This window comes from Macaca thibetana, chromosome 15, assembly GCF_024542745.1.
Source record: "Macaca thibetana thibetana isolate TM-01 chromosome 15, ASM2454274v1, whole genome shotgun sequence".
In the NCBI taxonomy this organism is placed as follows: Eukaryota; Metazoa; Chordata; class Mammalia; order Primates; family Cercopithecidae; genus Macaca; species Macaca thibetana.
Genome location: NC_065592.1, coordinates 85,655,613 through 85,682,799, shown reverse-complemented (window position 1 = coordinate 85,682,799; position 27,187 = coordinate 85,655,613).

The following is a 27,187-nucleotide window of genomic DNA, read 5'->3' as shown; positions in this document are numbered from 1 at the left end:
AGGAGAATGGCATGAACCTGAGAAGTGGAGCTTGCAGTCAGCTGAGATCGTGCCACTGCACTCCAGCCTGAGTGACAGAGCAAGACTCTGTCTCAAAAAAAAAAAAAAAGAAAAAGAAAAAAAAGACCTCGGTAGGGATTATTGAATTGAGTCACTGACAAATCAAGTAGAAACTTAACCTCTGTTAGGACCAGATGTTAATCCTATGATTGTCCTCTTGCCTCTGGTTATAACACACTGTTTGGTGAGAAGTTTTAATCCAATGTCAAATCAGTTTAATAAGACGGAATTCTCAAGACAGAGAGATAATCTAGCATTTACGGGGACCCATGACGTTTTTGTTTTTTGCACATGTCCATGGTTGCAGAGGATGGTTTGCAGTGCGTGAGGATAAACTGCAGACACTAAGAGAATATCCTATGTTTTAAAGTGTCTGAAATGGTCTGTTCTTTCTTTATTCCTCAGGGGACAATCTTAAATGCCACCCTTCTGCCATATTAGTACAATAACTGCAAAGACTTTTTTTAGTAGAAGAAGTTTACAGACATCAAACTGATAAAGATTTGCTGCAATTCAATTACTGGTCCAAATAATAGTCTTAAAACAGTATGCTATTGAATTATTAGAGCAATTATTAAATAACCCAAGATTTTCAATTTTAACACAAATTTTGAAATGCAATTGATGAATTTTTCTTTATGTCACATCATTAATGGTTTCATTAGTTTTGTAACTTTTATGGGGGAGAAAGGCAGAAAATGAGGGGGAAGGTGAATTAAAGCATTGCCTTGAACATACAAATGGACTTCATAGAACCTTCTGAGAGTCCAGAAAGCAAGAACCATGGATTTAAAAAGCCCTCTGCCACAGGAAGGAAAATAGCACTCATCTCGAAGAAGTGAAGTATTTGCAACGTAGAAGCTGAAATAAGATTTCTCCTTTTTCCAACTGCTGGGGTCTCTGGGTCACAGATGGTTGGTGCCAACCAAATATCTATGCGCTACTCTATTTCTCACTGCCCTTTCCCTCTTCTGTTTAATTTAAAACCATCTAACTACTGCAAGACAACACTGTGTTTTCCAGGCTGGAGCAATTAGAAACTAGTGTGCTTTCTATACCTACCTCTTTTCTCTCAATAGCAACCTTAGAGTGTTTCATTTTCCCACGAGATAAAGAAGGGCTGCTGAACCATATCAGACTCTAAGCAGGAAGAAAGATACACGTATATTGGGTTAAGGCATTGAGATTTGTTTTTTGCTTTTTTTTCTCTTGCCCCATCCTAGGCTAGCCTAGCCTAATAAATACAGCCTGAATAGTTTGAAACAGCTGACACTAATCAGCCCACAAATTCTGATATTTAAAAATTATGGTTTTATTTTCTGTAACTTGATTTTTAATAAATTAATGTGTATTCAGGCTTCTTTCCATCATACTAGACATGTGAGAAACTTTGTCTTTCTCGACTTTGATTACCACCCCATCTACTAGTATTAGGTTGGCACAAAACCAATCACGGTTTTTGCCATTACTTTTAATTACTTTTACATTACTTTTAACGGCAAAAACCACAATTGCTTTGCACCAAACTAATACTTCTGTCTGTCTCTATTCAAGGTCTCTTACTTGGGCTTAGAGAGGGTAAAAGGCACTTAGACTTCGAGTCTTTTATCACCCTATCACAATATCCAACTTGAAAGCCATTATATTATTTTAGATCCAGAAATCCCATCATGGTCAACTTAATTTGTTTGGCCACATTTGGCTCTTCCTCTCAGGTAGCTCCTGGACCTCCTGCCACACGTGTCAGTCATTTGTGCATGCCTCTTCTCCCTGCCTCTCCTCCATTTCTGACTAGGAAAAATCTTTTTCACAACTTTGATGGAATCCCATTGTCTGTTTCCCACATCCTCTCCTTACTCCACTCTAAGATTTTGTAAACAAAAATCAAGCCACCCACTTGAATTTGGGGAATGGCAAAAGGTAAAAATAGCAGCTATGGTCGGCAGGGGGAGGAAGTTGACATAGATTGGGATTTTTAAAAATGTTCTATTGCTGCACAATTTATGATTTCCTTCTTTTTCCTTGTTTTTTAGCAGATAGGGCATGGATTCAGGCATGACATGTCTTTTGAGTCTTATTTCTCACCCATGCCTTTCACCAGCCTACAATCTAGCCAAAATAACGATCTCATTGTTTCATATAAATGCCCTCTGAAAATCACCTCCACATTGGCTCGTGTTGTCCCACTTACATCTTGAATGTAGCTATATTCTAAGGCCCAACTAAAGGCCATGATCTCCTAAAGACTTTTCCTTTGGTAAAAACAACCCATTTTTGAATGGGTTTTAAGTGTGTGCCAAATGAGTGACCCCAAACACTTACTAATCAACCAATCAGTCCCAAAAGGTGGGTCATGAATAAATGCCCCCATGGCATTCAATAAACAGGGGTTTCGTGTTTGGACAGTTCTTACACTATATGAGCATTCAACACATAGCAGTCATTAATATGATGACGTTAATACCCACTAATATGCTTTACAGTATTTCTCTCTCAACTTTTCTTGTAGTTAGATTTCACCTTCTGAGCTTCCTCTTGTAGAATTTATACTTTTTTTTTTTTTTTTTTTTTTTTTTTTTTTTTTTTTTTTTTTGAGAGAGAGTTTTGTTCTTATTGCCCAGGCTGGAGTGCAGTGACACGATCTTGGTTCACTGCAACCTCCGCCTCCAGAGTTCAAGTGATTCTCCCGCCTCAGCCTCCCGAGTAGCTGTGACTATAGGCGCCTGCCACCAGGTTGGCTAATTTTTGTATTTTTAGTAGAGACAGGGTTTCACCATGTTGGCCAGGCTGGTCTCGAACTCCTGACCTCAGGTGATCTACCCGCCTAGGCCGCCCAAAGTGCTGGGATTACAGGCATGAGCCACCACATCCAGCCAGAATGTATACTCTTTAGGTTTAGATAGATAGATTCTGCCATGACATAGCAATCCATAAATGATTATTTATTGAATAAATGAATTAATGAGTGAATAAACCGAGAGGATAATTCAATGATTGGGTTAAGCTATGTACTACAATGTGATTTGAAGTAATAGAAATTAGGTCTCTGTCCAGTCCATTGCTCCCATGAGGTAGCCCCTTCTTTAAAGCATGACTGGCCACCAAAATATTGCATCTTCAATCACTGCGTAATTTCAATTGCAACAAAATCTACATTTTTTTGTGAGACCACCCATCTCACTCTGAGGTTTTCAATCCCCATATGCTCTGTGGTATAGGACTGGTCACTGTGAAGGATCTAAGGCTCACAGATGCCCTTCACCTCATTCTGTGAATCCCCTAATGTGACCTCAGCAGCCATTTCTTCTCTCATTCCCAAGAACCTTGTCTGTCTTTAAAGCTCTCAAACTAGCCCCCTACAAGTGCACATATATTTGCAAACTGTCTTCTAAATAGTTTCTTCCTCTTCTGTTTCTATCAGAAACATGACTGTCCATTGAGAAAAACAGCTTTAAAAACTCTTTCAGAGTTTTAATTTTTCCTTACTTACACCCCATATAAAACAGGGAGATAATAGAAATATCATCTTATTGCAGTGACCATGTAACACTGGGATGCCTAAAATAAAAGGGGGTACTAAGTATTGTACCAGGCAGAAGGCATTAAACAGAGTTTCTCTAGGCATTCATCCACCATTGCAACTTCTAAACTATTTCTCTCCTTCAGTTTTCCACGATTTCAGTTTCTTTGGTTTATGCATCATATTTATGTGTATGTGTGGGCCTATTTATATGTATATCATATTTTTACCATCTTTTACCTCTCTTATTTTTTTTTCTTCCTTGAAACTCCCAGTCATTCCCCCACGACATAATTCATCAAATATTCCATTACTCCTGTCATAATTGCCATAGTCTGAATTTCAAGTTATTTGATATTCTTACCTCTATTGATCCTTTTTCTCCATTCCACCTTACTGTCCACTCACATGATAAAAAATCAGACCCAGAATTCATCAATACTACACATTAGCTATAAACATGGACTTCAAACATCCTATTACTTTTTATTCTTTCAGATCACTTACTCTAATATTGCTACTTTAAAAACTATCTTTGAGAATCAAAATCCACTGATCACTTATTCAGTATCCATTACCCTGTTCATGTTTGTACTTCCCTCCCTATCTGCACTAGCTCCATGGTTTAGCATTATATCCATTTCCTTGTATGCACACACAACCTCCTTGCCTTTCTTTTTCTTATTGGACATATTTGAAAAATTCCAAACTCAGATTAAATTATATAAATCTTACTCTGCATCTGTACTCAAGATATTGAATATAACCCTAGAAAATTGAACAATTCTGCTGATGGGTCACCTTAAAATTTACAGCCGAAAATCTCAAAGGGATAACCCAATATTTTACAGTCCTACAACAAATCTTTGGTAATTCACACTCTTTATTACAATCATTTCATATTCTCTCCTCTCCTCAAATCTAATTCTATAACTAACCTTCAGGCAATAATTAAATCTCATAAGGCAAATCTACCCAGTATCTCCTTTTTTTTCTTTACCAATTACCCTAACCTACCTAACCACGTATTTTTCCTTAGGTTAAAATAGAAAAATTCTGCTGACATCTTTAATGAACTATTTTTATTGTTATACTTTCTTTTCCTAACATACGGTTAGGTTTTCACCTTATATCCCTAGACACCTCCCAATTTCAGCGGCTAGATTCTTGACTTTTGCACCAGGTATTTGTTTGTTTGCTTATTTTATTTGTTTAGAGACAGGGTTTCACTCTGTCACCCAGGTTGGAGTGCAGTGGCATCCTTATGACTCACTGTAGCCTCAACCTCCTGGGCTCAAGTGATCCTCCCACATCACCCTCCCTAGTAACTGAGACTGCAGGTGCACACCACCACACCTGGCTATACACCAGATTTTAAAATATTGAAACACCCATGAGATCTCTTTTTCTGCCTTCTTCTCCATCTACAACTTTCTCCTAAGTTGTCTAATTCAGTCTTATGGTTTCAAATACTACCACTTTGAGGACTCTGAAAATTTTATCTCTAATATCTCTCTTTGCTCTAAATTAATACCCATCTCTATATATCACCATATTCATTTTGCATTAATATCATTGAAAACTTAAACTAAGCCAAGCAGAAGTATTTACTCTTCTCACCCACCTTGTGCACATTTATATACCACTGCTCTCAAGTCTTCTTCATTGCCATTGAATCACCTCCCAACCTGTTACTCAACCAGTTATTCAAACTTAGAATCATCCTTGTTTATTTTCTTCACATTCTACTTTTATCCAATCCACCAATAATTCTGCCTCCTTTGTCGTTAAAACATAACCCTTCTCTGACTATATCTCATTATTTCAACCATTAACTCTTGCCCAAAATATAAAAACAACTTTTTTACCTGGTCATTCTCATTATGTTCAACACTCTCTGTGCATTCCAATGATATCCAGAGTTATTTTTTCCAAGTGCAGTTTGGATCTTTTCATTCACCAGGACAAAGCCAAGTCTACCCTTCCCATTGCAATTAAATTAAAATCCAAACTCCTTTCACACCTACCTTGTGTGCTCTGTTTCCCTACACATGCCATCTGAGTTAACATGTCCTATCCAAAATGGCAATATTTCTGTCAACTTAGAAGCCAAACTCTTTCCCATCTGTCATTATTCCTTCTTCATGTATAATTCTCTGTAATTTCCTTTCATAGCTACATATTTTTCATCATTCAAGTCTCAATTCAAATGTTACCACTTCAGAGAGGCCCTCCCCGACCATCAATTTCTCCCTCTTCACGATCACATTTTCATATTTTGCTTTCTTCATTGAACTTATTAATGTGTCACTTATCCCATGTTTGCTTACCTGTTTATTGACTTGTTGTTCTTGTTGTTGTTGCTTGAGACAGAGTCTCACTCTGTCACCTAGGCTGGAGTGCAGTGGTGCAATCTCAACTCACTGTAACCTCCGCCTCCTGGGCTCAAGTGATTCTCCTGCCTCAGCCTCCTGAGTAGCTGGGACTACAGGCACCCGCCACCATGCCCAGCTAATTTTTGTATTTTTAGTAAAGACGGGGTTTCACCATGTTGGCCAGGATGGTCTTGAACTCCTGACTTCAGGTGATTCACCCATCTCAGCCTCCCGAAGTGCTCGAATTACAGGTGTAAAGCCACCACCACACCCAGCCCATTTTTGTATCTCCTATACCTAAAAGAGTATTTGTGATGTAGGCAGTACTTTAGAAATTGTTTTTGATATCAATGTTTTGTTAACTATCTGTGAATAGTGGTTTCAATTGAAATATAAGAAAGTTATACTCAAAATAACAACAAGAGTGACAACAACAACAACAAAAAATCCCCTCAATATTCAGACAAGAGAACATATGGGGAAAGGTTTGAGCTTTTAAGTTAGAATTTTCCTCATTTGAAGACAAATGTAAAAGTAGAAAATGAAAAAATCAAGTAATATCTAGACGGTTTATGTATTTTATAGGCATAGGGATCCATGGACAAGCAATTCAATATCTCTAATCTTCGTCTCTTACCTTCCAGGCATTTAAACAAACAGTATTGTTGTATACGTTGTTTGTCAGGTACTGTTCTAGTTGATGAAGTTACAACCGTAGATAAAATAGACACAAACCCCTGCCTCCGTGGAACTTCCACTCTCCTTTTTTATTTATTCATTTATTTTTTTGAGATGGGGAGTCTCACTCTGTTGCCCCGGCAGGCTGGAGTGCAGCGTCACAGTCTCGGCTCACAGCAACCTCTGCTCCCAGGTTCAAACAATTCTCCTACCTCAACCTCCCAAGCATTTGGGACTACAGGCACACGCCCCAATGCCCAGCTAATTTTTTATATTTATTTGTTTTTGAGACAGAGTCTTGCTTTGTCACCCAGGCTGGAGTGCAATGACATGATCTCAGCTCACTGCAACCTTCACCTCTCAGGTTCAAGCGATGCTCCTGCCTCAGCCTCCTGAGTAGCTGGGACTACAGGCGCTCGCCACCAGGCCCAGCTACTTTTTGTATTTTTAATAGAGATGGGTTTTCACCATGTTGGCCAGGATGGTCTCGATCTCCTGACCTCGTGATCCACCCGCCTCAGCCTCCCAAAGTACTGGGATTACAAGCGTGAGCCACTGCGCGTGGCCTAATTTTCTGTACTTTTAGTAGAGATGGGGTTTCACCATGTTGGCCAGGCTGGTCTCAAACTCCTGACCTCAGATGATCCACCCGCCTCAGCCTCCCAAAGTTCACACTACTTTTGAATATTGTCTCTGGCTGACGAGAATATAACTTCCTTGACATGAGAAACCTCATCTATTGTGTACACAGCTACATCTCCAGCAACTGGCACAAAATAAGTGCTCAATAAAATTTACTAAAGGTTAAATACACATTGTTCCAACATGACAATAAAAGAAGGCACATAGACTGCCTAACACAGGGTCTGACATTTATTGTAAATTGACTACACATTGTGATTAAGCTAAATAATAGTGAAACACTGTCTACCGTGTTTTACCTCCTCATCAACTGAATTCAAAATACCACTGAATTTTTTGAGATATGCTATTTCTTTTGCCCTAAAATTATGTCAGTGTCATTAAAAAACATTTCTACATCATAAATATATGAAAACGCTGTTAAAAGATTTTCACAGCTTGCTCTCTAGCAGTATTACTACTGCCTACTTCTACCCACACTTGCCCAAATATCACAGCAGGCCACTTTTAATTAATGCCCAGGGTTAAATGTCAGGTACAACATCTCACTAATCTGTTATTTAGAGTAGCTGAGACCATGGAACAAATGAACCCCTGCCTTTAGCAGCTCGTAAGAAATGCATCCTATACCTCCCCAGAATGGGATGGCTTGGTTCTTTGCCCCCATAAACTGAACCTACTGACTGACAAATCAGAACTGATGACTTCAAAGTTGGCTAAGTCACTGGCTTTATAGCAGCAAGCACCACAGTGCACATAAAAGAAAGAACTTTTCCCAGACATTACCTACAGTAAAATTCTCTCTGAGTTCTTTTCCGGAAAGAAAGAAAGAAGCAACAAAAAAGATTAACCTAGTTGCATAAAGAGCAGTAAAGGACTCTGGCAATGCAGTTCGCGCTTGTAGGTTCGCATCACCAGCGAACAGAAGGCTTGCTTTACCGCTCCCTCAGGAGCACGTCTCTCATTGAGTCCACATGCTGTGAGTCCAAGGCACTGTTTCTCTCGCTATATTTGGCTGACTGGTTATTTTACTTTCTTTTTGCTCTACTCATCTTGTTCTGTATCCCCCTGTGAGGTGAAAACAATCCAGATAGAACTAGACTGTCATACAGGACTCGTTACTTAATTTTCTGTTTCTGAATAATTCATAAAGAAAATCTTATCGACTTGCCTTTCCTGTGAGGTTGCCACACATCCAGTTTCCCTCCACACAGTGTCTTCCTTCTAAAAACAAGATAGCTCTGGATTCTGACACTCTTCTTGAGGGAGGGATGAATGCCAGGTTTGAGGTCTTATTAACAGAAGACTCTATTTCATCCAGGCTGGTCTGCTCAGAGGCTTGCAATCATCCCATACTTACTTCTCCCTCTACTCTATTGCATACCATAAGTGGGCTAGTCTCCCTTGTCCCATCTGTTAAGTCCTACCAACTCCTTGAGCCTGCCTAGGCACTGTGGCCCACCAGACACTCTCATTCTTATAGCTCTTACTGTGATTTGTCTCGCTCACTTATTTGTCTTAGTCTCATATCACCATGCTGTATTTCTTACCTGCTTGTCATTAGTTTTAAACTCTGCCTTAAGTATCCAAATATGTATGTCCTCCATCATTATAGTAACCTAGTGTATTAGTCAGGGTTCTCTAGAGAAATAGAACCAATCGGATAGATCTATCTATCCTCTCTCTCTCTTTCTCTCCCTCTCTCTATTTCTGTTTCTATCTATCTATCTAGAGGAACAGAGAGAAACACTGAGAGAAAGAGTAATTTTTTTTTTAAATTGGCTCACATAACTTTGAAGACTTGGTAAATCCAAAACTTACAGAGGAGGCTGGCAGGCTACAGACCAAGGGAAACTCACTGTTTGAGTTCAGAGGCAATCTCCTGGCAGAAGTCTTTCTTGATGAGTGGATGATGGTCTTTGTTCTATTAAGACCTTCACCTGATGGAAGGAGGCACAGCCACATTATGGAAGATAATCTACTTTACTCAAAGCCCAGAAAGTTAAATGCTAATCCCATCCAAGAAAACACCTTCATAGAAACATCTACAATCATGTTTGACCAGACATCTGGGCACCATGCAAAGCCAACTGGACCCATTAAATTAACCTTCACTCATAGTAAGTCAATTGTGTATAATAAGTTCTCAATGTGTTGAATGTATGTATATATGGAGAAATGACCATTTGGGATTAATAAGCCAAATTTCTACAGGGTTGGACACCAGCCCATTTTTCTAGTCTCATAATCCACCATACTCTTCCTCACTTTCTCCTCCCCAATCACTGTGTATGCCTTGCTTCTTCCTGTGATGAGGCTTTTGCATGGACTGTACTCATTGTACAGCCTCTCTTTCCTTCTCTTTTAACCTAACTTATATTCACCCCTCATTTATTCGTTGATTTTGCAAGGAAACATTACCAGACTCTCTGGATGAATTTAGTTTCCTGGATCATATGTTCTAATAGTTACAGACTACAATACACCTCTCTTTCATGACTTTCAAGACAATAGTTTCAGGTTATTTGTTACACATTACTTGATTAAGATCTTTTACACTTGATATTAAATTTTATGAAAACACAGAGTATGTCCATTTTAGCTCATGTTTTGTCCCGATTCTAACCCTTTCTGGTGCATAGGAAGTAATCAATATATTTTTGTTAACTTACTGGCTAAATGAGTTATTAGCCAGTGAGATTAAATTGTTTCTCTTATAGAATGCTTCTAAAAAGGCAGTTGGAAGCTACACAGTGTTAAAACAACCAGACCAAAACATGAGCAAAGTCAAGCTACAATTAATTCTCTATGCAAAAGGCTAAATAATCAGTATGTTATCTGCCTGAACTGCCTGGCTACGTTGTTACAAGTACAGTCTCAGAATCCTAACACCTTCCAATATCAGATATAGACAACACTTCAGTGCCACCTTCCATTAATTAACAAACATGGAGATTATGCTATTTTGAGAGAGAGGGAGATTTCTTAATGTTATTGACCACAAACCTAGAGTCTTCCAGACATCTGCTGCTCATGTAACTGATTAGTAATCATATATAACTGATTTGTAATGCGTGAGTAAATATTTTAGACTGAAAATAAGTATCTCTTTTAAGGTTGGAAAATCTGATTAGAATCCTACTCAATTTTAAAATTCTCTTTGAGTACCTGAAATTGTAGAAATTAGCCCTAGAAACATTTGGGTTACATAAAAATTTTACATCAGTTTCAACCTGGCTATCGGTATCTTTTTTTTTTTTTTTTTTTTTTTTTGCCCCTTATCAAGATTGTTGACTTTCTCTAAATTTTGCCTCCTTAAAAGCTGAGAATGCTTAGATTTGCCCACTCCAAACCTACCTAGTTGTTATAATTTCACATAAAAGGTAAAGTAGAATAATCAAAATATTTCAATATTTACTCTAATATTTGTATAATCCCTCCTGTCTCAATGTTTTGTTCTTTTACCCAGGTTTTACTTAAGGTAGCTGTTTTATTACTATAGCTAATCAGATCACTTATTTTTGTATGTCTTTATTTCTTCATTTGTAAGGTGGAAATAAAAATGTCATAACCCACAAGACTATTTTGAAAATCGAGTAAAACACTGTGTCTATACGTCCCTTAACTGAAAAATACATTATAAATCAGTGTGATTATTATATATTAAAATAGTTAAATTATCCATTTGATACATGATTGTCCAAACTAATAACTATGAATAAGCCTACATAAAAACAAAATTTAAAACTGTTAGGCCTAAACTATCAGGCTAATTGTCATCACATAACCCTTCTACTTTATTCTTCATCTTAAATATGGACTGTTTCACCTCCAATGAATATTTCTTAAAAACAAATTCATGTATAGCTGATCAATAATAGAAAATTAAGTCAGAATAACAACAGGTTGACTTAATCCATATGCAACATTCCCAAGCATATTAATATTTTGCCCCAATTAATAACTTCAGCTGAAAACAAAGTATACTAACACACCAAAAAATACGGAGCCAGGCTGAAGGAATACAGTACGAAGTAGATACCCTGCCATCAGTCAGTTTAGCCAAATAAATAGACAGTGAAGCCTTTAAGTAGGTTTTCACCATTGCATAGATATTGCTAAGTAGAAAATTTCTTCATACGCTTCTGAAATCTAACGCCCTTGTTTCTCATCTAAGACTTAGTCATTTTTTTAACTTCTACTTTATTCTATTTAAACAACCCATTCAACAAAGCCTACTAGTCATTCTGCAATATTAGTGCTAACCGCCATGCAGTTGAGTACCAACAGCCTAGTCTTTAGAAGTAGGTAGACTTGAGTGCAAACTTTGGTTCCACCCTCTCACCAGCTGACCGATCTTGGGTGAATCTCTAACTTTTAGATGCTGCCGCCATTTGTTCATCCATGAAATGGAGTTAATAACATTATCTTCCCTTGGTTCACTGTGAGAATTAAACGACATGAGTTTTGTAAAAAAACACGATGCAACCTAAGTACTGCAGTTTAAATTATTGTTGAGACAGAGTCAATATTAACAGTGTGTGTAGTTACTTTGCTGTTAGTAAGTTGATACCCAGTTTCTAGTCTGACTTTTGCTACATAACATAAAGTATTGGTACATTTTAGGTAATGAAAATGAATGTCCCACCTCTGTGTGAACAAAATTCAATGGACTGATTTTCATTCTGTTTTGCCCAGTGTTAAATAAAAGTTTGACCTCAATTATTTGCATATCATCTGCATATTCTAAATGAAAGTATTGCATGATCTGGATTGCCATCCTAGATAATTATCTCAGCTCTTTGCTTCACATTTGTGTTTAGCCTTAACATCTCAACCTTCCTTGTCACACTTAAGTCGTTAATTGTGATTATGTTCAACCATCTATTACTGATATTAAAAGCACCAAACAGCAGATATCATTATCTTCAAGGAGATCCCAAAGCTTCTCCCAACCTGATGCTTAAATCTAAACCACTCAGCATGTTTGGCAAAATACTCGCAACACAGCTATCTGTTTTTGGAATAAGTGCCCCTCTCCATTCTACTTAATTGAAAACAACTCTAAATTGCCCTCCTGAGCATAAAGAACCAGGGATTAAGATATAGTAGCGGAAAAGTATCAGGGTTTTAAAGACTTATATAAACAACACAGTTGTTTGAGCGGGTGACAAATAAATTCAAGCTCCCCAGGACACACTTGTTTAGGAATTTCCCAATTAGGCATTTTATTTGATCTTCGGGTCTGGGTGAGCCACAATTCTCTAGAATTGAAGAGGAGATTAATGGACCAGAGACAATGGCTAATTCATCTCCAGGGCTCTGTTCATTGCTTGTCTTTGCTAATTTAATACTGTTATTTCCAAACTTAAATAAATCAAAATGAGAATTGGGCTAGGGCAGTGCAGCTCAACAAGCTATGCAATCACAGGGTTACCCTCCGACACCCTTACTTTTACACTAAGTATCTTGACTTGAAAATAATGCTCCCCTTTTGGAGAGGAGTAAACAGTGGAGAAATAACATTTTGCATATTATCTCTATTAAGCCTGCTCATTGGTGGCAGGGAGTGTGGAGAATAATTTAGCATATTTGCAAAGAGACTGAAGACAGAAATTTTAAAAGGGTTTCAGTTTAGGGACCTGAATGCTCATAATAGCTTAGAGGAGAATGAGTACAATATGTGGCATAGATAAAAGAAAAAGCAGGTTTTTCTTAATCATAGCTCCACAATCTAAAATGAAACACAGCAGGCTGGGAAATCCTACAGAGGTGGGCTTTTTTTGGTTTGTTTTGTTTTATAAGATATGTCATATCTGTGGACTGACAAACATTGTTTTCTGTCCTTTCATGCCCTCATATTTAAATTTGAGAAATTCACTTTATAAAGTGCATTTTTAGTAAAAGCGAAATGATGCTTTTTCTATCTTATTAAAAAAGAAATGAAAATAACTTCTTTAACCCAACCGAGATAGAATGACTTAGCTAATTCTTTGAGCATCAACAAATCAATTCAGCAATACAAAGAAAATACATGCTTAAAGGGGAACAAAAAGGGCCCACATAAAAGCTTAAAATCCTAGTCCTTCACCTTTTTCAACTGGAGGGTAAATAATTCTGGGCTAAGATCTTGCAAGCTGAACAGCTAAACTCAGGGTATCACAGTTTTAGATCCATTTGCATTAGTATAATACACATATGTGTTTATATACATATATATTTTTTTTTCAAGCTCACAAACTCCTTAAAAATAGTTTATCTATAAAGCATCCTCTTCAGGACAATATGGAAATATATATATATGGTGACGTCCTTTAATTCTAGCTCATAAGCACTGTTTCTTGTCATGTACAAATAAAGGATTGAACCTAAGTTATTTTTTTAACATCTAGCAAATGCCTCTGTTTTTTGCTCACAGAGTCTAATGGTTATGCAATAACTGAAAATAATTTAAAACAAGTCTATCTCTGAGGAGGAAAAGCATAATAATAATTAATGTGTATTCTCTGTAAAAGATCTAAGAGATTATCTCATCTGGGGGCACTTTTAAAAAGTTTTTGTTTTTCCAAACGTATAGAGAAGGGAGAAACAATCCCCCACAGCCACACAGTGAGTCTATAGCAAGTCCAGTTTTCTTTTTATCTTTTTATGACTTGGTGCAAACATTCTCATATAATCTCAGTTGTGTAACTTGTATCCTTCTTTTCTTTTTTCTTTTTCTTTTATCTAACCACAGGGAGAGCAGCCTGGGAACTGAATCTTCCTTTGCCATGCTCCACCTGGAGTGCTAAGTCTATACGAAGTAGGTAACATCTTGAAGACACTTAATGAACTGTGGTTTGATGATTCCTCTTTCATTCTTGTTTCCCTTTTATAATCTTAACTTTTAGTTAAGTTCCTGTTCTTAAAATTTCCATTCTCAGAGAACATTCACACTTCATGAAAATAGCCATGCTTTCTAAGGGCTAATTGAAGCTCTACAGCTTGTATTACATCTTTTTAGCAAAATGATAAAATTATTTTATTTTAGAAAGAAGCAATGGAGAATTTTAGATAGTGATTTTCCTGTAAAAAAATAAAATACATATACTCATTAGAAATACATTCCTTCATATATGTGCAAATATTTATTGCACACCTGATAAAATAAGAATTATTGTTGTGGTAGAGATAAAACTCTGTCAAATATATGGGTGTACACCTAAAGTCCTACTAAGGCTGGAAGATTGATTGAACTGAGAAGTTGGAGGCTGCAGCGTGCTATAATCACACCTGTGAATAGCCACTGCATTCCAGCCTGAGCAACATAGTGAGATTCCATCTCTATTAAAAAACAAAAAACAAGGGAAAAAAAAGTCTGTAGGAATTTACAAAAATAACAAACAGATGCTATAGTTTTTACAAAAATAAGTAAAATAGAGAGCAGAAATACCCATGCATTTTGAAAGGTACAGAAAAATACTATGAGATTTCAGAATAAAAACCTCTAACATATTTGGAGCACTTACTAAATGTAAGACAATATTCTTAAACACTTTACTAGGCCTTGAATTCTCATAACTACCATATTAGTAAGTATGATTTTTATTCAATTTTTAGTGATGAGGAAACTGAGACTCAGAAATAAGTGGTGGATCATGGATTTTAACTGAGGCACAGTAAAACTATTTAAGGAACAGACACGATATATTGTCTTTCTTACAATAATGAAATATAATACCTGTGCAAGTTATAAATAAAACCAAAAAAAGCTGTGAGAACTCAATGTACAATTTTGTATACATTATATGTTCAGATAAACTATAAAATTACACCAAAAAAACTCATTTCTTGTGTTGGAGTACTTGAAGAAACACAATTGCTATCATTATCATATATTCTTCAACAATTCTTTTCTAATCTAATGAATGCTCTACCACATTTGAATACACATGAAACACTAAAAATTTGCAAAGTTAGCAGGGAAATTAAAAGGGAAAAAAAATCTGTTAACAATTTGTAGAAAATTTTTAAAATGCCAAGTACCTGATGGACTCTAGCACCAAAAATATGTGCATATCTGCAGAAAAATCAGTGTCCAAACGATTTTTGTATATAAACAAACAAAAAAGGTCAAAACTTGCATTCAAAGTAAAAGCACCTGAAGAACATAAAACTAGTAAGAGATATTTCAAACCCTCCCTGCCACATGCTTTCTGTGGGAAAGAAATCATTATTTAGCAACTAAACATGGCTCACAGATAAAAGTTGAGAAGTACATTTATTATGACTAAACCTAATAGCATACATAAGTTCCACAAACAAAAGCACCAGTCCTCACATTTGTCCATTAAATTCCACAAACAAAAGTACTAGTCCTCACATTTGTCCATTTTCCTCTTCTTTATTTGAACATCCTTTCCAAGATATCTCAATAAAATTCCAAATGAAAATGTTAACTATTAATTATATCACTAGCAGTAGATTAAACCATTTAGTAAGTTAACACCTTTTAAAGAACAAGTGAAGAAATCTTGGCTCAGAAAAGTTGTGTCTTTTCTTTCTTAGACCATGGTGAAGAAATGGTCTAGGAACTGACTAATATTCACATAAATTTAAAAACCAGTTGCCTAGAGTAAGGAGTCTAATATTGTATCGTTCTTCATAGAACCAGTAGGAACTACTGTTCTAATTTCCGATTTGGGATCCTTGATGTTTTTGAAACTTAAACAGTCAAGAGAAATTATGATTTGTAAAACAGAATTTTGGATACAATGCATTTTTTCATTCATCAAAAATGTAGAATTTGTACCAGGCACTGAGAAAAATATGAATTCAGGAAACAGCATATTCAAAGTAGGCAAATTAGAAGAAATTGGCTAAAGAACAAAGGATGATGTAGTGCCCCATACCTAGTAACTGTGGGGGGTTTCACTTCACCCTAGGACTAAGTAACAAGAAAAAGGAGCAGTTACTGGAGCCCAGAGAGCACTGATTGGAAAGGGCTATCTCTCAGGAGCCAGGGAATCAATTCCAGCTTAACTCTATCCCTACCTGTGATCCCCTGCTGTACCTTTCATCAGTTTAACCCAAGCAGACACCCCTGGGAACATACAACAGAAAAAAGTAGAGATTGGACTTGGATGACATGAAGACAAATATCCAACACAAACATACTTTTCTTCAAATAGCTTAATGAATAATAACAAGACAGACATATGAACTAATTAGGATAGCAAAGTGTTATTGGTTCTATAATAATATTGAACAAAATACTTAACGCTTTATGAAGCCCTCAGTCTTCACATTGCTGTCTTTCCATCAACCAATGCAACAGATATCCACCAACCAAAGATAATGAAATTACAGGAAGGACCCAATAAAGAGGAAGGAAGGAAAAGCAACAGAAGGCTAAGAACACAGGAAAATACAATGTTAAAAAAAGGGGTAATAAAAACAAGATAATAAAAGCCCTCTTTCCACCCAAAATTCAGAACAAATTATATTCTATTTTTGGCACGTTGGCCTGGGGTTGAATATCCATACTTACTCTCAAAGAAATTATCATTGTATGGAGAATAGGGAATCCTTGCACACTATAAATAGAAATGTAAATTAATACAGCCATTATGGTAAACAGTGGGAAGCTTCCTCAAAAAATTAAAAATAAAACTACCATTTCATTTTATAATCCCAATACTAGGTGTACATCCAAAAGAAATGAAATCAGTATGTTGAAGAGAAATCTGCATTTCCATGTTTATAACAGCACAATTCACAATAGCCAAGATATGGAATCAAACTAAGTGTTCATCAATGGATGAATGGATAAAGAAAATATGGTGCATATACACAATAGAATACGATTTGGTCATTAAAAAAAATGAAGGAAATCCTGTCATTCGCAACAGAATGAACTTTGAGGGCCTTATGTTAAAGAAAATAACCCAGGTACAGAAAGTCAAATCCACATGATCTCACTCATATGTGGAATCCAAAAAAGGTGACCTCATAGAAGCAGAGAGTAGAATGGTGACTACCAGGAGCTGGGGTGATTTCGGTGGGTGGGAGGCCTGAGGAGATGTTGATCAAAGGATACACTTCAGATATGCAAGAGGAGTAAGTTCAAGAGTTCTACCATACAACATGATAATCATATTGTACTCTTGAAAAATGTTAAAAGACTGGATGTAAAGTGTTCTCACCACAAAGTAACTATGTGAACTAATACATAGGTTTAGTCATTCCACAATGTATAAAATATACTCCAAACATCATATTGTACACAGTAAATACATAAATTTCATATGTCAATGTGAAACACATTATGTGTGTGTGTGTGTGTGTATATATATATATGAAATCATCATTGATTGACAGATTCATTAACATTCTAAATGTTGGAAAGGACCTGAAGGAAAAAACTGCAGCTCAACCTACTGGGCTCAACCATTCCCCTTGCCTCTGCCTCCCATGCAGAGCAGGGACCACAAGTGCATAACACCAAACCCAGCTATTTTTTTGACTTTTGTAGAGATGGGTTCTCATTTTGTTGCCCAGACTGGTCTCACACTCCTGGGTTCAAGAAATCCTCCTGCCACGATCTCCCAAAGTGCTGGGGTTATAAGAATGAGCCATTGTGATTGGCCCGCTCTCCCTCTCCTTTCTTCCTTCCTTTCATCCCTCTTTTCTTCTCATGTAGATTTTGAGTATGTGTGCTCTTTATAAGTCAATGTGAAAAAATGGCAAGCAAAGTAGACATGCTCTTTGACATCACAAAATTACATTCTACTGGGCAGAACTGAAACAAGTAAACATAAATATAAAACAGAATGTGGAAAATTCTATAATGAAAATGTAGACAGCAACTTGAAAGAGTGTAACAGGGAATAACCAACGTAGTCAAGATGTAAGGTGATGGGCATGAATCTGGGAAAGTTTCCACAAGACAGCAATGTTTGAGCAGAAAAGTGAAGCAATAAGGAAGAAGAAATGCAACTCGAATCTGCACTGTATCTTAAAGAATTTTAAAATCTAAATGTTTCTGTTGAAATAATGGAGATTATTGATATCAGAAAGGCATTTGGGATAACTATATATAAATAAATAGGGATATGTAAAAGTAGGAATGTACTTACCTCTACACATAACTTTTATATGGGAAAAAAGAAGAGTTATCAGCTTTTAAGAATAAAGAGGCCAGAATAAAAGGGTAAGATGTACAGTGAGAAAAACTTTGAGGATATTTGTAATATATTCTAGAGATCTCTATCCCACCATACTAAAGCAAGTGGAAGATTTTTATTTCAGTCAAAAATTGAAGCAATTAGTAAAAGTGTGAAATCCATAATCATTTGTTGAGCTGCTTTTAAAAGTGTTTATCATCACATTTAGTAAATTTCACTATCGTAATTGACCATATTCTTCTCTCACACATGGCAGGAAGAAGCACACATGCTCCTTATTGATGCCACTAGAAGGCACATGCACTAAACCCCAGGAGCATAATTTAGCTTTAATGCATATATAGGAAAATCACTTTACTCATAACTATGCACAAGCATAATTACTGAACAAGGATGAAATGGCATGCAATTAAGTGGAATACCCAGGGATCACCCAGGGCAGAGTTACAGAATAGAAAAGACCGAAGGATACAGAGACATCTACTGTTTAGGGGATCTCAAAATCATCCAAGGACAATGTTCTTTTCCCATCTCTGTTGACTTCTCAGAGGACTCCAGAAAGGTGTCCTCATGGATTTAGATGAAGAACTACCACCTTCCCACACAATCCTCTATCCTCTCTATCCCAGTTACATCCAGATTCCCTCTAGTAGTATTTGCTACTTAATCTATTCCTTAATATATTACATTTATCCTTACAAGAATAAGAAAAAAATCACCATAACAAAAATATGTGCTGCATTTGTTATGGGATTTCCAGCTTCTGATGTCTGTGTCTTAGCCATCACAGTAACAGGAGGTGGGGTATCAAGTCACCAAGACCTTAGAAATTTACACACTTACTTTATGTGTCACTTTACGTAGGGTATTATAAGAGTAGTGATCATATGTCCCAGTTTTCCCAGAACAGTCTCAATTTTGTGCCTACTGCCTCCATGTAATTATTAATGGCATCCAATTTTATTTTAAAAGGTATACTGATTTAGATGATAAGTTGAATGATCACTCTATCAAAAATGATAGTGTAAGGATGGCATGCTAGGAGAGTTTGCCCTTAGAGGAAATCAGTGTTTTCAAGGGAATAACATTAATTTCTAATCAATGTGTTATGTATAGTTTCTCTGCAACTGCTTTTCAACAAATATGAATTTTACAATGGAAAGACATTGAATTAAAATGAGATGATCTCATAAATAATATGTAGTAAACAAAATTCCATACTTATTTTGGGAAAGTATATTGGTTCATTTTCACACTGCTGTAAAGAAATAGATGAGACTAGGTAATTTATAAAGAAAACAGGTTTAATGGACTCACAGTTCCACATGACTGGGGAGGCCTCAGGAAATTTACAATCATGGCGGAAGGCAAAGGAGAAGCAAGCACCTTCTTCACAAGGCAGCAGGAGAGAGAAGAGAGTGTAAAGAAGGAACTGTCAAACATTTATAAAACCATTAGATCTCATGGGAACTCACTCACTATAATGAGAACAGCACGGGGAAACCATCCCCAAGATCCAGTCACCTCCCATAGGGTCCCTCCCTCAACACGTGGGGATTATGGGAATCACAATTCAAGCTGAGATTCTGGTGGGGACACAGAGCCCAACCATATCAGACAGTAGTAAAGTGTTCCCTAGCCACTTGAGAGACGAGTGCCATTCTTACTCTTGCAATTTCTTTGTCAAGATTTTAACCTGTATCAGGTCAATCTGGATCATTCTGCAAGTACATTGTTACACTGACTTTTCTATGCACTGGCTTATTTTCTTTCCAGGGTCAAAGACACTCTGATAGTATACTAATACATGACAAGGAAGGTGAATGATCTTATCTTAGGCAGGTTGTTAGTAAACCATACTGTTGTTTTCTGCAAAAAAAATGACACCTGAATGGACTTGCTGGAATACCTGGGTATGTGAAGCAAATAAACATAGAAGAGAAAAATATTATAGCCCACCTCACTAACTGCCTTTTTATACAGATTGCACTTAATTTTTGTCTCAGTATCCTTTAAAATGTTTTAAGTTCTGCATTAAAGTATATGTGAAGATATTGTTACTCATATAAAATTTTCCTTGAGAAGGAATACCATACTAGTGTAATTCTTTGCATAAAATAGAAATGAAGCACAAGCTGGACAAAAAATCACTAAATATACTTTCAAATCCATTCATTCTCTGTTGTGAAACCATATCTGCTGTCCTCTACTAAAAGCTGGTAAGGAGGTTTGGGAGAACTACAATCTTAGTAGTTGAGTCCAAAACTGTATTATATCAATTCAAAATGGAGATATGAGAGAAAAAAAAGAACATGCGATTTACTTAAGTAATATAGTATTAAAACCTAAGTTTGAGTTCCCCCAGAGGAATCAACGGATCAAATGGAAATGGAAAGAGTGAACTAAGATTCTGCTAAAACATAAGCCAAAAAAAGAATAAGACAAAAGCATAGCTAAAAACTCTCCTCATGGGGGGTAACATTTATTTCCAGATAAATACGCCATGCTCTTTGGATTTGGTTCCAATACCTATTTACGTAGATGGAAAAAGAGAACCAACCAAATGTCCCCCTTCGCCACTTCAAGGAATAACTGCTGGGAAGAAGCAATTACAGTCAAATTGCTTACACCTTAAACCCCAGGTGCTCTAGATGGATGGACAGTCCCCTACAGTGTGAAGCTGTAGCTCAGAGACTCAGGGGAGTGGCAAAAGGTAAAGCCTTGTGAGCTGTGTTTTGTAGTAGAGAAAGCAGAAAGATCTTCAAAGTTAGAAGACAAAATGCCTAGGGGAATGGATAAGAGCCTTGTTTCAACAACAAAAGCATACTTTTTAAAAAAAAAACAACAACATGCATTTGTCAGGGTAAAATGAAAATACCTAAGAAAGAAAAGATATGGGAGGGGAGGGATATTATATAAATGAATAGGGTGACTCATTGCAAGTACCAGGTTTCCCAGTTGGACTGAGGGTTACATATTCAGGAAATGTTTATTGCGTAACTGGAATGCACAAGGCTCTATGAGGAGCCAGTGATGAGTCATACATAGGAGAGATGATGGTGTCTTCTCCAGTAAGTTTTTAGAAGAGAAAGGGTTAGCCAGCCCGTTAATAAACACCATGGGAACATGTATGTATTAGTTGGATGACTAGTTTAAGAAGAGAAATTGTCTTCAGCAAATAGTCAGTGGTTTGAGAACTCTGCCATCACACTTATTGAGTTTGGGTTCTTGGTTCTACCACTTAGTGGTTGTATGATCATAGGCAGGTGTTTAAAACTATGAAATGAAAATTCTAATGGTATGTATGATCTTCACATGATTATGGTGAGGATGAAATTAGATAGTGCATATAAAGTATCTAGTAACATGCTTAGCACAAATATTCAAATAGAAGTAGTTGTATTATTTGTCCTGACTCTATTCCTTTGTCCTGGCTTTGCTCTGCATCCTCTCAACAGTGCTGATTTTATCATCTGGAGATATGAAGTTAATAATAGCAAGCCATCTTATAGCACTCTGGTAATAACACCTTTCCGTGTTTGTAAAAGTGTACTGAGTGTCTGGAAAGGTAATAAAGGATGTACTACAAATTCTCTTTATGTTGTATATGTTCTGATAAATTATGTTATCAGTAAGGGAAACATAGATTTGCACATTAGATAAATTTTGGGGTAACAAATATTTCCCAATATTAGTTCTTATTAGATAGACGTTTTTCTCCACCAAGATCAACCCCATCCTTGAATTTTACAATAGGTTTTAGTTGTTTGAAAGGTTTATATGCAAATTTCTACTAAGGAAATCCCAAACCAGCTATGAGCTGGTATACCTTGCCCTTTAATTGATTTCCAGATAGAGAGCACTGCCCAGGGAGTCATGCAACACACACTTCTGTTGAGCCATTCTCCTTTATCTCGATTACCCTTGATGTGTTATCAGGAAACCCATAGTGCTCTCACTCTTCAGGGAATCATTTTTTCCTTTGGGTGGAGATGCTAGGGTTTTACAGATAACTCAGCTGGGGGTTTTCACGGCCATACCTCTTATAATTACAAACTGAGAAGCAAAACCTCTCTTGCAGCTAATATAATTCAGCATCATAAATTTTAGCAAGCTCCTATTTAGCATGAGTATATGCAACAATATAGTCTTTTAAATAAAGCACTATTTTTTTTTTTTGTTTTGTTTGTCAACACTGTGTTTGATGCTCTGGATGATTTACTCAAGAGCAAACACTATCAGATACCTGAAGTTTCTCTGTACTACCTCAGGGGGTCTTCAAACCCCCGCCACCTCAGATCTCAGTACTTCAAAGAGTTGCCCCTGAAGCTATGTTTACAGCATAAGCTAAAAAACAAGGTCCTGCTTGCTTTCACACACCTTTTCGCCACGTTAAAAATCCTAGCTGCACCAAAATAACAACTCTTTCTACATCAGTTGGTGGTGGGTTTGGGGTTTGCTGCCATGCATTTTAACTTTTTTTAAATCACAAACTACAAGAAGCCAAGTGAAAAATAATCTAAGTGGACTTTTGCCAGAATTTATATCCAATACTTTTCTCTTGATAGGATATAGCTCCACCTTATGGCAGGAAGTTATTTAAAGTGGAGACTAGGATACATAAGGCATAATGGTGGCATGCACTTTTTTCCCTCTAGAATCATGCTTTTCCTTTCACTTCAATTGCAACTGCAGTTCTATGTGCCAAAGAGGCAGGAAGTCAGTTCTTCCATTTTTCTTCCTTACGAGTCTGTAAAAGTCTTGCATTAAATCTAGTTAATGACTGCTTGGAGTACAAGGGTTGTTAAGGAGACAAAGGAAAGATAGGTTTGTAACACTTGCAAAAGGAAAAATCAGTTATGTTCTTTGATGTTCTGATTAATAGCATTGTATTAAGTTTGTCTGTGATACTTTTTACCTAGTTTCTCTGTTTATCTATTTTCTGTGTTTTAACCATCCTTCCTCTTTGTTCGGTGACAGTTTTTCACATTCTAGCTCCTGGAAACTAAGATTTACCTACTGCTGGTCTAAACAATGAGTCAAGTTTTCTTTCAGACTCTTGAAAATTCTACCATAAATATTTGCTCTTCTCATATTCAATCCCTTTACAGCTGTATCCTAGAGAAGGTGACAGTTAACGAATATTGTATTCCTTCAAGCTTTGTTACTGAAAATACTGGATATATTAGAAGCCTGTTTAACTCTCATAGGGAACTTCTGAAATTTCTTCACACAGTGCTTTATATATAAAATTTAGGAAAGGAGAAAGGAATTAACTTTTGTTGCCATCCTTTCCATGTGCCAGTAACTCTGCTAGGCAATGGAACATATTTTATTGGACTTGAACACATAGCTATCTTCTAAAATATTCACATTTCCAATTTACCAGTAACATGCATGTGGTTTTCCCAAAGTCAGGAAGCTGATAAATGTTTCATCTTGCTACAACGCTGCACAATGTTCTTTGGTTTTGTTTTTAAATCACACCAATTGGCTGAGCGTTTGAGAAATTAGTTGTGTGGCAGATAAACATTTAACATCTTTCAAATCCCACTCTCGATACTTACTTACTTTGTTTGCATGTTTTCCCAGAACAATAAGAAATTAAAAGGAACCTTATCAGAACTGAATATATCTTACTCTAGCCAAAGAGTAAAGGTTTATAGAGCATCTTCTGTATGGTAGATACTATGTTAGATGTTTGGGGAATATAAAGAGAAAAAAGATATCACTCCTCTCCTTAGTGATACTAAAGAAATAATTCATTCAACACACACTGTGAAACAACTTTCATGTGTCTTGCAATGGAGAGAAGGCAAGGCTACGTCCGCAGGGGAAGGAAGATTTGTAAACAACTTCTAGTAAAATCACCAATAATTAGCGCAACCACAAGACAAAGGATTCAAAACTTTATAACCAAGAGGAAGGGAAACAGGAGCTTTGAAAATGGTTCATTGGGAAAGTCTCACTGGATCTAGATCTTTAAGGTGAATTTCTCAGATACTTTATTTCAAATTATCCAGTATGAAGTAACACAGCTTTATTTCAAATATAAATTTAAATTGAATTATATATGTGGAATTTTGTTATTTTCTGTGGTCACTACGCCAAAATGTCTAGATTAGAATAGCACACATTTTTGTCTTGTCAATTGTAAAAGGTCCAATAGCTTCTCTATGCTTTCTGCAAAGTCCCCGGGTGTTTACTATCATCTTCTGTTGAATCTAAGCTCCTTCCTCTGCCTATGTACATCATTTCGGACTCTTTCTATCCTTTGCTTGCAGCTCCTTCAAAATATGGAATTCAGTCTTTTTCTTTATTTCTACTGTATAAATTACTTTCGTGAGGAATCTGTGAGGATAGCATGCACATTGGGGGTAGAAGATAGGTTTGGGGAAATTAGAGAGAATTAGATATTAAGATAATGATGATGATGGTGATAAACAGATGAAGATGATGATAGAAGTGCCTTAGCCTGTTTTATGTTATGATAACATAATACTGAAACTGGGGAATTTATAAAGAAAATAATTTTATTTGGCTAATGACGCTGTCCAAGATCAGGCAGCCCATCTGGTGAGGGTCGTGTATTGCTTCAACTGATTGCTCAAAGTGGAAAGACAAATGGGCACTGCAAAGAGACATACAGGAGAGGCTGGGCTCACTTTATAACAGCCTGTTCTCACAGGAAATATTCCGTTCCTGCAAGAGTGAAAACTCATTCCCATGAAAGGGCATTAATCTACTCATGAGGGATTCATCATATTACCCAAATACCTCCCATTAGGCCTCACCACCCAACACTGCCATACTGGGTGTATTAGTCTATTTCCATACTGCTATAAAGAACTGCCCAAGACTGGGTAATTTGTAAAGAAAAGAGATTTAATTGTCTCACAGTTCTACATGGCTCAGGAGGCCTCAGGAAACTTAAAATCAAGGCAGAAGTTGAAGTGGAAGCAAGACACCTTCTTCACAAGGTGGCAGGAAGGGGAAGTGCCCAGGAGAGGGGGTAAGAACCCCTTATAAAACCATCAGATCTCATGAGAACTCACTCACTATCATGAGAGCAACATGGGAAAACTGCCCCCATGATTCAATTCCCTCCACCTGGTCTCTCCCTTAATACATGGGGATTATAGGGATTACAATTCAAAATGAGATTTGTAGGCCAGGCACGGTAATCCCAGCTCTTTGGGAAGCCAAGGCAGGTGGATCGCTTGAAGTCAGGAGGTCTAGACCAGCCTGGCCAACGTGCTAAAACCTTGTATCTACTAAATACAAAAATTAAGTACAAAAATTAGCCAGGCATGATGGTGGGCACTTGTAGTCCCAGCTACTTGGGACACTGAGGCAGGAGAATCTCTGGAACCTGAGAAACAGAGAGATTTTGGGTGGGAACACAGCCAAACCATGTCATTGGGAATCAAATTTCAATATGAGTTTTGGAAGGAACACACTGAAACCATAGCATTCTGCCTCTGGCCCCCTGAAACCCATGCTATTCTCACGTATAAAATACAATCATCCAATCTCAATTGTTCCAAAAGTCCTAACTTTCTTTACCACCAACTTAAAAGTCAAAAGTCTCATTTGAGACTTAAGGTAAGTTCCTTCAAGCTGTAAGAATGCAAAATCATAAATCAAGTTATCTATTTCCAAGATACAATTGATAGACATTGGGCAAACATTCCCATTCCAAATGAGAAAATGGGCAAAAAAAAAAAAAAAAAAAAAAGAGTGCCCAGTGCAAAGCAATTTCAGAACCCAGCGGGTCAGACATTAAATCTTAAAGCTCCGAAATACTCCACATGCCACCTCCTGGATACAGTGGGTTGGAAGCTTGCCCACCAAGGCCTCAGGTAGCTTCACCTCTATGGCTCTGCTGAGTGCAGCCCACATGGTTGCTCACTGGTTGGAGCCCAGTCTCAGACAGGCATTGCATGTTGCTAGCGGTGTAACCGTTCCGAGGTCCAGAGGGTGGCAACCCCACTCCCACAGCTGCATTAGGCACTCCAGTGACTATTCTCTGTGGCAGCTCCCCCTCTGAGGCAGGTTTCTGCCTGCTCCTAGGCAGTTTAGTACATCCTTTGATGAAGGCTGCCATGCCTCCATGACTCTTGCATTATATAGGCCTGACAAATCAGCACCATGTGGATGTGGACACTCCACAGGCCTACTGCCTGCATCCTCTGAAGCAGCCTCCTTGAGCTATGGCTGAAGTGACCAGAGTACCAAAATGCAGGAGTCACGTTCCCAAGGCAACTCTAGACAGTGAGCTGGTGGAGATTACCCCAGGCCTGTCTCTGGAAACCATTCTCCCCTCTGAGGCCTGTGGGCCTTTTTCACTATGTCCTGATGCACACAGCACTGACTCGCTTTTGTTCATGCTTCTTTTGTTCTCTTTATCAAGGGGTCCTTGGGCAGCGACACACTTAGCACTCTCTCCCAAATACAGCTTTTTGTTCTTTACGTAGTCAGGCTGCAAATTTTCCAAAATTTTCCACTCTGCTTCCCTTTTAATTATAAATTCTGTCTTTAAATTATTCTTTTGCTCTCAAATCTCAGCACAAGTGGCCAAAAGTAACTATGCAACTCCTTCTATATTTTGCTGAGAAATTTATTCTGCCAAAAATCTTAGTTCATTACTCTTAAGTCCTGCCTTCCATAAAGCCCAAGGCCATGGACACAATGCAACCAAGTTTTTCGTACATGTATAACAAGTGTACTTGTGCACATCAACTTCC